Source organism: Camelina sativa, unplaced genomic scaffold (assembly GCF_000633955.1).
Source record: "Camelina sativa cultivar DH55 unplaced genomic scaffold, Cs unpScaffold00603, whole genome shotgun sequence".
Lineage (NCBI taxonomy): Eukaryota > Viridiplantae > Streptophyta > Magnoliopsida > Brassicales > Brassicaceae > Camelina > Camelina sativa.
In genome coordinates this window covers 27,190-34,225 of record NW_010921752.1, presented here as the reverse complement: position 1 = coordinate 34,225, position 7,036 = coordinate 27,190, and the positions used below count along the sequence as shown (strand labels likewise).

At 36.5% G+C, this 7,036-nt stretch overlaps 1 long non-coding RNA gene across 4 annotated transcripts; it reads left to right on the top strand.

Moving 5' to 3' along the window:
* The first annotated feature begins 3,909 nt into the window (after window positions 1-3,909).
* LOC104773641 lies at window positions 3,910-6,136 on the top strand. Of its 4 annotated transcripts, XR_765152.2 has the most exons (7): window positions 3,917-4,237; window positions 4,339-4,548; window positions 4,785-4,925; window positions 5,050-5,139; window positions 5,323-5,367; window positions 5,474-5,565; window positions 5,974-6,136. It is a non-coding gene; the product is annotated as an uncharacterized LOC104773641 (long non-coding RNA). The 4 variants fall into 4 exon arrangements; XR_765153.2 differs by having other exon boundaries at window positions 3,910-4,237; window positions 4,339-4,925; window positions 5,050-5,222; XR_765150.2 differs by having other exon boundaries at window positions 3,915-4,237; window positions 4,339-4,925.
* The last annotated feature ends 900 nt before the right edge of the window (window positions 6,137-7,036 follow it).

Sequence of the window (7,036 nt, the reverse complement as noted above, 5' to 3'; positions counted from 1 at the left end):
CTAGTTTGTCACCGTGTACAAGTATGTATTTATGTACGATGCCCTGTTTCGGTGTACGTACAAAAATGTATCGTTGTGGGAATGTGGTTGATGCCATACGTCTGTGTACGATAGCGGATAACACTAAATAGAATACATTGGTTGATCATAAAATAAACTCCAGCATACACCGGATAACACTTCGAGGTTCCAAAAAGAAAAAAACAACCATAAAGTACATAATATTGTAACATTAACCTACTTGGGGACGAGAGTCACTAAGGTTAAGCCGCAAAAAACATGAAAAAAGGATCTTAAAAGAACGAGCACAACTCCTGTGCATACCAGTAAAAAAAACAGGACTTACACCCAATAAGGTAGCTACTGCAAGTACACCTACGGTGGTGGAGGACAGAAGCCGACGATCTCACTTCAAACGGGAGACCACGAAGATGGAGGTTCGCAACATGGAACATCACCAGGCCAGCGACTTCAACGGCGGTGTTCATGTGAGGGACCATGCACTAGAAAATATTGCCAAACGCCTCGGCCTCCATCACTTGGCCGGTAGATGTTGCAAACAACACATAAGCGAAGTTCCCATACGGATCAGTTGGTGCAAGAAAGCGTAGCAACGCCATACCTTCAGCAACTGCCGGGGAGTTTGAAGCAAGCCTGACGCCCTCAAGGTAATTTGCTACGATGTGGCCCCTCTGGAGGAGAAGTTCAAAGAAGGACCTGAAATTAGACTCCATATGGATGAACTGTGGCCATGACACAAACGGACAAGTTGAACAGTTTGGATGTCGATAGTGTTTAGCGCTTCGACCAAGGCGGGGATTGGGGTGATAGACACGGGGATGAAATTGACAAGGAGGCTTGTAGGGTTTGGCAGCTTGATGGCCAGGAAAATCTCGTTTGGAGGGATGTTCATGGTTTATCTTTTTTGAGTCGATATGGGCTGTGGATGGTATTTGCTATGTGTAGGGACGAAGACATCTTCTTACGTAACATATATATGTAGAGAGAACAGTGGTAAATTTTTGTACTATAAGAGGTAATTAATTCGATGGTATTGGTAGTAAAATGTAATGATTGTAGAGGAGTAGATTTTTTAAAAAATGTAATGATTTAAGTCTGTTTAGCCATGCTAAAACTACTTAACAAGCTCTGTTGGTTCTTTGGTACTCGTTTACGTATATAAGTAAAATTACATAACTGATATTTGACATCTACAACCCTGCAAGTCATATTGATTTAAATTGACATACATGGATGTCAAATCAGTTGGCCATTGCATTAAATTTGAAACATGTCATTGCATTAAATACGACTACTAATAGATACAAACTCATGGAATTTCCCTATATTATATATTAAATATAGTGGTTTCAATTTTAAGTATAAAAGGATACAATTCCATACAAGCTACACGGGCATGTCGTTGTTGATGTAGGTTTTAGCCATTTGTCCTCATCAAATAGGTAAGGGCAAAGTTAGATATGTATCGTACAGAATAAAATATTTGGAAATATTAGTTTGCATCAAACTAAACATTTTACCATGTTCAGCTTGTGGGGAATCGGACAGCAATATAAAGTGTATTAAAAAATCTAGTATATTGCTTCACTCCTTTGCTTTGCATGTGTTGTCATGAGACGTTAAATATATTTGTGTACGAAAATTAAATCAATTGTCGAGTTCTCACATCTGACAAAGTTCGTGGTTAGCTTTATTATCTTGCCTTACTCTGCAAAGGTGCATTGCTGACAAAATACTTCGTTTAATATGAAGATTAGAAAGGATAGGAGATAAGGTGTACACGGAAACGAGGAAATGCAAATAAACATAGTTACGGTAAACTCAAACATGTTTCGTTGTAACTACCAAAACATTTGACTAATTCGGCAAGCGCACCACCAGAGTGTGCATTTCGTGCAAGGATGCTTGTAAGGGGCCTCCATAGTATCCACGTCTTCCTCCGTCATTGAGAGTGCGCATTTTATTGCGCACGAAGGAGTTGTTATTTCCCCATCATCTGGGTAGTCAAAAACACACCATAAGATGTATTGTGTGATGTTCCATAGTAAATAAGCTCAGTGATGAGTTCTTCACACATCTCTCCAACCTCTTTAGAGTCAAGTGGGTAGTGTTTTATAGAAAACAGCTGAAGCAAATGACCCGCCTGGACTCCGGACTCTTTAAAGATGCACAACATGGCAGACGCAAGAGTATCGTCGGCATATGTTGGTATGTTATGCTAGAGTAACTTTAGGGCCCCTTCAATGTCCCCAACTTTTGTTGCAAGAGGAAGGCCTTCATAACATATGGCCGTTGGATTTTCCGCCTCATGGCACCTTTCAATAAACTTCCTGTGTCGACCACCATCAATGATATCATCGGGGTCACTAAACATGTTGAAGATGTTTGCCTCTTTCAAGACGTCGGGATGGTAAACTATTGTTTTGCCTCTATTTCCGGCACGTAGGAGTGACTGCAGGTACCATCAGTGTTTGGCTGTCATTAGTTTAGCTATTCGCGCCAACCGATCGTCAGGAAGATCTGGGTTGGTCATTTTTTGTAATGAAAGTATTATGTGCACATAGGAATGCAAACTTAAATAATACGAACTTGTTGATATGGTTGGGGAATTATTTGGTTGGATATAAATGATACTTGATATAACTGCATGACAAGATGGCGAGGTGACATCAAACCACTAATTATTATATTTTTCGGCATCCACTAACATAGAGATGGAGTGTTGTTTTGGGAATCATAATGGGCCGTTAATATTTTAGGCCTGTTTACATCATAAACCGTTGCTAGGTTTACATATTAAACGACGTATACGCAGCCATTAGGTTGGTGCAACGTGGCAAGAACAGTAAAACTTTAAGAAGTTAGTCGATTTACTTTCAGCTTCGATAAATACTTTCACCTAGGTAATTTTACTTGGGGAAGATCTGGTGGAGGAATGAAAACAAAGTTCGTTAAGAAAGTGGATATACTAGACGTCCCGATGGAGTGGATAAATGCGCAGTGGGTTGGACTGGTTATTAACATGGTACTGCAGAAAGTGGAGATATTAGATCCACTCGGCGAGTGAGATGGTGCATAACCATAGTAGATCCACTCGGCGAGTTCAACAAAAATTTCTCATTCATAAGTCCCCCATTTCCTATTAGTATATATGTGTCATAACCATATTACGGATTTGAAATCTTTTATAATCTACTTTGTCACTCTCAATTATTCAATACCCGCTCAGCTTAACGTAGTGGCAGACACACTACAAGAAAACATGGATTTTACGACTACAATTGGCGACTATATATGTAGTCGTCATTTTTGGCGACTAAGTAGTGACTATTTAGCGACTATTTTACGACTACAAATATTTGGTCATATATTAGTCATTTTTTAACGACTGCATATGTTAGTCGCTAGTTTAGTCGTAATTTAGCGACTATTTTATGACTATATTGCACACCAAAATATGTAGTTGCTAAATAGTCACCAATTTAGCGACTAATATGCGACTTATAGTAAACGGTCGCTAAGAAGTCGCATATCAGTCGCTATTTAAGAAAATCATAATTTTCAAAATTTAATCCCAAACCATTAACCAAACCCCAAGACCTAAATCATAAACTCTAAATCTTAGAAATTAATTCATAATTCATAAATTCAAAACTTAACCCCAAATCATAAACCTATACACCAAACCCTGTACTTTAAACCCTATATCTTAAATTTTAAACTTTTATAATGTATAGTATATAGAAATTAAATTATAAACCATTTAACCAAAATATAACCATTATGTGTATAAAATTAAATCTAATCTAAAACTATTTAGTGTATATATATAATTTAATACTTCCAAAAACTATTTACTTATAAAATTTATTAAATTAGTCATTGTAAAATCTGAAACTAATTGTTGATAAAAAAAAAACATAAAACTATATCATTTAGTCTGGGCTTTGAGAGGCTTTTGTACCACTTTGGATTTTGATATGAATTGAAAATTGGCCAACAAAAAAAAGAAATAAAAATCAACAAACAAAGAAACCTTCACCAACCTGTGCCTCTATTCCTCACACTACACTTAGAAAAAAAAAATCATCATCACTCTCGAAACTCTTTCGGAGAAACTCTCACTCTCATTTCTTCGAATCGCGATGACTCTGTCCGGCCAAACCTCCGACCGTATCTCCAGATCTAGAAGGGAAACTGGTTTCCGTGGGAGAAGGTTAGTTTGTTCTATCTCTATTTCCCCCTTTAAATCTGATTTTGGGATTAGGGTTTCTGGTCTACGTTTGTAATGACCTTAATCTTCGAATTGGTTTGAAGACGACATATAAGAAGCAGAAGCTGAGAGGTGAAGCGGAGGAAGACGGCATAGAAGACGAAAAAGCTAAGCCGTGGATTTATCGACGAAATTAGAAGTTGGGATCTCAAAACCGGGAAAGATCTGCTTCGATTCAAGTCGTGTGCTTCTCCGGCGCACAGCCGAAAACTTGGGTCGACTAAAGAATCAATTTTTCTATCAAGCAACAATGGGTCAAGTTCTCTTTTGCTCTCACACCTATCCTCTCCGACGTTCTTGAAGGCTTAGTAGTTGCTTTCATTTGTTATCCCTTTTTTTTTTTTTTTTTCTTGTTCCGCTGTAGGAGCATAGATTTTCACTTTGATTCTGCTGAAAACGAGTTTGATTTATCTGCTTGATATCGGTAGCCAATGCTGATGTGATCCACTTAGTTGCCTTTTCGCGTTTCTCATCCCCTGTGTGATTGCAGATGAGGGAGGATAAGAAGTAGAAGAATGATGAAGGAGAAGTGAGGGAAGGAGTAGCGCATCAATAGCTTTGTTGCCACGCGGGTATATCTCTTGTCATTTCTTTCAAATGTCTAGCTCCATCTGTTTTGGTCTCCATGGAGGTGGGTTTCTTTTCTTTCAAAAATCCTGGAACTGCTTTGTTATTTCATCTTTTCAGAATTCTTGAGTACTTATGTGCAAAATTGTTTTGTTTTTTTTTTGCTTTCTTTGGTGGGTTTCTCTCAGATCAAGTGTCAGCTGTTTTGGTTGAGTCTTGTGGCTTAAAGAACTTAAGGCTCAACTCGGCTCTCCTCAGTGTCACCAAAGTCACCGAAGGTACTCAAACTAAGCTCTCTAAAAGCATATCACTTCTTTCACAGAGTCACCTCAGTTTTGGTGATTTTATATGATAAAATCTGGTATGTGTGTGTGTTGGTGTTTGTGTTTGTGTCTTTGAAGCTTATGGTTTGAACATGTGATTTTTGTTTACTATATTATTTTGTTGTTTGTGATCAATAGACTGGATTTGGAGAAGCTTGAAAGCGGTTGGCTGGAAGAAGATAGGTAAAACCCTTATGTTTATTTTATTACTCTTGTATTACTCTTCAATTCTTTGAAGTCACATTGTTGCATGCGTAAACCATCTGATTCAGTGTCCTATTGTTCTTAGGTCGAAGATGATGTTTGGCTTACAGAGAAAGCCACAGCCAAGCACACTCTTAGACAGAGCTCATGATGTACAACTTTATTTCAGAGCGTAAGGTAAACTTTCATTGGTTAAGACATTTTCTTATCCTATTGTATCTTTCGCTATTAAGGTACAATATATATACTTTGCTACTTATTGTTGTGAGACTTTTATTAAATCTGTCAAAGAGTCATTTGTTTAGAAGCCTCTGTTGTAATTTTTGTGAGGCTTTTTGTTGAATTTGTCAAGAGTTATTTGGTAATACCGATCTCTAGACACCTGTTTTATATGCACTCTTTAACTTGAGTCACCATTGTCGATCTTCTTACTCACACTCACGTTTTTAAGCTAGAAGACATGTTAGTTATAGTGAATTGCTTGTCCCGATTGTTTCTCATTTCTAGTCTCGATTTTGAAATTGTGTTATATTGATAATGGGAAATGAGTCCCCATGATACATTTTTTGTTTGTTTGTTCTGAAGAAATGAGTTGCTCTTGGAACATTAATGGGAACTACCTAGGCTTCAATGATGGAATACAAAGCAATTGAGAATGTGCTACAAACCATTTATTATGTAGTTTTTCATCTATTCTTATTTTTAGTTATGATTTTTAATTTTATTTTGTAATACAATTTTTTTGTAATCATGGTTTATAATAATAAATATAGTACTCAAAAAATAATGTTTTAAAACATTATTCATAATTTAAATATATTTAAAACAATTAATAAAATATATGTAATTTGTATAAATATTGTATAAATACTGTATAAATACAATAATGTATAAATACTTGAATACAACTATAGTCAGTAATTAGTCGTTAATTAGTCACTAAATTTGGTGACTACATTATGACTATTTTGCGTTGTCGTAAAATAGTCGTAACGTGGTCGCTAAATTTAGTGACTATATTATGACTAAATTTACGACTACGCAAAATAGTCGTAATGTAGTCGCTATTTGGCGACTAATTTTACGACTATTTATTTTAGCGACTCTCGATTTACGACTACTAGTTTTAGTCGCTATTTAGTCGTAACACACCGTTTAGCGACTAAATAGTGACTAATAGTGCAGTCGCTATTTGCCTGTTTTCTTGTAGTGACATGACACCAGTTGGCAACTGCGATGTGACAACTGATACCCGCAAAAGTCGTATATATGATGACGTAGAAGAGTTGTTTACAATTAAGTAGAGGGATGTGACTTATATCTCATCGATGTGTCTTGATGAGTAAGTTTAATTTGATGTGTTTGTAATCATTAATAAGTTACGAAATCTGGTCACAATTGTACTAAACGACCACAGGGTTAACTAAATATGTTTCTGGTTAGCATTCTATATATAATAATTAAAAAACATGTAACTCCGACCTACAACTCTCCCTTTATTATTGTATGTAGGTGTTGAACACTCTCTACTAGTTGCAACACATACGAAACATTGTTTTAGAAAAATCAAGTGAAAATGCCGCCTGAAACTCAAAATATGCCTAATATACTAGATGAAATATTGATTAAAATCCTCGGCTTTCTCGCA